Below are 4,841 nucleotides of genomic sequence, written 5' to 3' on the forward strand. Positions count from 1 at the left end.
CACACACACACACACACACACAAATAAATAAAATTAAAAAAAAAATAAAGTATCTGTGAATGACTGAAGAGCATGACATGAACCCAGATTTGTCTGCAAATCTGGCAGCATGAGGTTCTAGCCTAGATCGGCCAAATAGCTCAGCAGAGCAAGCAGGCACAGGAGCCAGGGTTTCAATCCCTGGGCCTGCAGGGCCGGCCCTGCCCCCAGGGCATGCTGAGGCAGCAGTCGAGACTGAGTGAGGTGGTGCACACCTGTAATCCCAGCTCTTGGGAGGCTGTAAACAGGCAGATCACAGGGAGTCCAATCTAGTAGTGAGACCCTGAACACGCTGTAGATCCTTCCCTAAAACACACACACACACACACACACACACACACACACACACACACACACACACAAAGTTCACATTGCAAAGCTCTCTGTATCTGCTGTTGGCACAGCTATTCCACCTCCATCCCAAGAATCACAGTAGCCTCTCATCAGAACTGAAGACAGACTGTTAGCTTGGATGAAGCCACAGCTTCTGCATACCAGGAATGTCAAAGTTCCCAGCAACACAGAGGAATAGGCCAGTGTTCAGAAACTGGAAAATCCCCTGAGAAGAGGCAGTCCAAGGGAAAATGGCTCAGAAGGAAGGCTCCCATCACTAAGGTACACCACATACTGTCCCATGATGCTGGCCTGAAGAGTCCTGGCCTCTCGAAATTGAGAGTGGTTCCCTTCCTTACAGCTGCTGGATGAGATGAGATTGCATGTGTCCGTGCTGCTAGACACTGCACACAAATGAGGGATCAGTTCTTTTCAGTCTGCAGGGCTGGAGGTGGAGGGGAGATGGGATGGAATTTTTTAAACCCACACTGGGGATGAGAAGGGGGAAGCTCAGGCTTGTTCACCAAAACCTGGCATGCTAGAATTACAGGGCCCCCTTGGAGCGCAAGTGAGGTAAGTTTAGGACAAATCAAAGGCAGCATGCTTCACCCAGCAGGGGAGGACACCGATGGAACTCATTACCCCAAGATGTGGTCTCGGCTGCAAATATAAATAGCTTCACAAAAGGTTTAGATAAATCCATGGATGACAGATCCATTCATGGGATACAAGAGGAAGGAGGCTGTTTGGAGCCTGCTGCCCCACTCCCTACCCGCAAGGCATCAGGGAAGCGACCTGGTCTCACTAAGACCATCCTTGGCTCCCCTTCTAGAAGCAGGCTTCTGGCCATGGGGTCCCCAGGACCAGGAGGCAGAGTTGGTGTTCCTGTGCGCTAGAGCCTGCCCTGAGTTCGTGGGCCCTCTTCTCAATCTCCCTATCTCCTGTTCTGGGGACAAGGGCACCACTAGCTCTGGGCAAAGCACCTTGGCCTGCCTATCCCCGTAGGGGCCAGCAGGGGGAGACAGACTCCGTGTCCAGCCCTAGCTCCTAGCACAGAGTAGACTGACTGACTGGGTAGGGTCAAGTAAGCCTTCATGAGTGCCAGCTCTGTGCCCAACTTTTTGCAAGGCTTCACAGTGGAAAGGGCTAACGAAGGCATCCTCCTTGGCTGTGAGGAGTGGGGATGGGAGAGATGCAGAGATGGGAGGAGCTTTCAGGAACTAAAGTCAGGGTGGGGAGGGGGCTACTAATTACATGCAGCATGGTTCTGAAGTCAGGCTGCTGGCTTCTCTGACCTTGTACTAGTTGTAGCACTGTGCCTCAGTTTTCCCACAGTTAGATGGCAACTACAGGACTGTAAAATTGTGTGAAGTATTTAAATGCTCCATTCCTGTGCTAGGCAAGCAATAAGTGCTCAGTAAACAGTAGCCATATCCTCATGGTCAGGGAGACCAGAAATCTCTCCCATATCCTTGGCACTTTCCATTCTATAAAAACCCTTTCATTTCATTGTCCCATCTGAATATCACAAACACAACCCCTGAATATCTCCCTAGGTGAAGAGCAGCTTACTTTGATGTGCTGGATCAGAGCCCAGGGAGATGGCTCAGTGGAATAAATGCTTCCCTGGCAAACGCAAGGGTCTGAGTTCAATCCCTGGTTGTGGTGGATCTGGGCTGATTCCAAAATTCCACGGATCTTTCTAGAATTTGCTGCAAGCTAGAGGCTAGAGGAGGCCTGCTCTACTTGCTTTGGTTGCTTTGAGCCATTTAGTAGGTTGCCAGATCTCTGGCCAGTACTGAAGTTACCTTGTCCTCTGTCCAGCCCCCACTCATCTGTTGCATAGACTATATCTCTGTAGATTGACCAACATGTATAGAGCTGGTGCTTTAGGAAGCTTCTGGAAGGTGATTGGACTTCCAGGTGTGGATGCCAGCTCCTCTCCCAAGCCCTGTGCCTCTTTCAGACCAGGTGTGGCCCTCTGTGAATTCTTCTTGAACATCTTCTCTTTTGATCTCCAAAGCCCTTCAGCACCCTTCTTAAGGTCCTGTCTCATATAACAAATTCTGCAACCAGTAATGGTTGGAACTGTACAGATACTTGGGTTAGGGACCATTAGGGGAACATTCTATTGTGTAACCATCATCCCTGTGTTACAGAGAACTCATAGGTGTAGGGGTGCAGTGACTTGCCCAAGGTCCTGTAGCTGCTAGAGGAGAGGAGAGCCCTCTTCCTCTGGTTGCTAAGCCTTTAGTGCTCCCAAAAGCGCTGGAGGATGGTGAGGAGGGAGGGAGAGGAGAGCCAGGCAGTGACTCAGCGGGGCAGGATAAGGATCTTCCAGCCCAGGGAGAGGTAACCCCACTCCTCTGCCAGGGGAGACGGAGTCACAGAGCCTGCGGCATGGGTTGGCCAGGGCAATGGAACATCCTGGGAGGATGGCTCCTGGTGGGCAAGGGAGGAGTCAAGCACCTCGGGGTATCCCTTCTGCTCCTGCCCTCTTCACATACCTATCATTTATATACACTGGTTAATGGGAAGAGGCCTGCTGGTGTACTACAGAAGTGGCAGCAGAAGTTGGTGCTTCTTAGTGTCGCTCTGGCTTCAGAGAGGAAGAAGGGGGTATCCTTGGGGATGTCTGATCTGGGCCAGGTATGGGTGGGGGATGCAGTGTAGGACAGGGCTGTTGCTCAGGTAAGAGGAGCCCTCTGCACTGGGGTTTCTGCTGACATCACAGGCAGCTCAGGGTGAGACAGGGCTCTCTGGGCTTCTACTTGCTGGAGGGAAAGGGAAAGTGCCCATTCTCTGGCCCCTCCTTCCCCTCCTGCCCTTAGTGCCCTAGCCTGCACACACATGCATACTGCAGGGTGTGCGCATGTGTTGCTAGAAAGGAGAGCTCCTCTTAGGGATGCAGAATCTCAGGGGGTGTCCTAGGTCTCTGAGGTAGACTGGGGGCTTCAATTTGCCAGCTAGATAGTACAGCCCTCTGGAAGCAGAGGGGGCCCCTTGCTCTGCTCCTGTTGGTGGGTGGCCATCTAACTCCTTGTTCATGAGTTGAATGCTCATTCCATGGTTCCAAACTCCCTACTAATGGAATCCAGAATCTGAGTTGAGCTCTCCAGCAGTCTCAGGCTCTGGCCTCTCGCCGATGCAGGAAGGCCAAATGAGGTACCTGGCCCAGTGTCAGTCAGTTAACATTGGGAGGTGGGTGGGCAGGGAGCCCGACTGCCCTCTTTTCTAGGCGCTGGAGGGCTTTTCCGGTCCCAAGGAACAGCTGAAGGAATGGCATATCACTGAAGTCAAATAGTGCTGGCTTCCAATCCAGGTTCTGTTCCCTACAGGCTTGTGTGACTTTAAAGACTTCTCAGTTTCCTCATGTGGAAATAAAGAAATAGCTCTTATCTTTGTTGAGGCAGGGCCTTGCTATGTAGTGATCAGTGATCATCCTGCCTCAGCTTCCTGAGTGTTGAGATTACAGGGTTGTATCACCATACCCAGCCCATAGCAACTATCTTAGAGTTTTTGTAAAGATGAAATGAAATAGTACCTACAAAGTTTTAGCACCATACCCCTGGGGAGGAGCTCAGTCCATTTAAACTGTTATTAGTATTTAAGTAGAAATAACTATCAATGAAAATTGCCAGCTAGGCAGCAGGCTAGGGAGTGCCTAGAGGAAGGGAGAGGGGGGGCAAAGCTGGTCATAACGCATTCCACAGAGAGGCAACAGCCTTGTTTTACAGTGGCCAGTTAGAAGCCAGTATTCTTACCCCCGGCCTGGCTCCTTGCTGTGAAAGAAGATGTGTGGGCCCTGCCCTGTAGGACCCTCCCTGATCTGCATACCACGTTTCCACCTGAAGCTCCTATCTCTCCAGCCTTTATGATGAGGGGATCAACCTCTACTCCTCTACCCCCTGGCTTCTTAGGTCTTCTCTCTATGTCCCCAGCACCTCCATAGGAGGCACTCAAGAGATGTCTGGTGATGAGTGAATGTCCTCTGTGGAATTGTTCAAGCCCTAGTCCAGGAATGCAGACCCTTCCCAGGCTAGCACCTCTTCAAATGGCAGTTCCATTGCAGTGCAGGACCTGGTGTTGGGGCTACCTGGAGAGCCTTGCTCAGGGATAAGTTATGGGGGAAGGGAGGAGAGGAGGGGTAGGAGAAGAAGGGATGGGAGGGACACAGGGAGGAGTGGGACATTAGCCAGCTCCTGAGCCAACATTGACTCACTTCCACTCCTTAGAGGGCAGCTCAGTCATCACCTGGTACCAGCACTGCCTCTGACCATGCCACACCTCTAGGGGCTTCTGCTACCTCTTATGGATGCTAAGCCTTGTAGTTTGGAAGGCCAAAGGAGGTGGAAAACTATAATCTCCTTCATCAGTCCACTGGAAACCTGAATATTCCCAATATCCTGGAGGACAGTGGAGGGAAAGGAGGGCAGAGCTGGTCACAACCCATTCCACAGAGAGGCAAC

Source organism: Octodon degus, unplaced genomic scaffold (genome assembly GCF_000260255.1).
Source record: "Octodon degus isolate 3935 unplaced genomic scaffold, OctDeg1.0 scaffold00018, whole genome shotgun sequence".
Lineage (NCBI taxonomy): Eukaryota > Metazoa > Chordata > Mammalia > Rodentia > Octodontidae > Octodon > Octodon degus.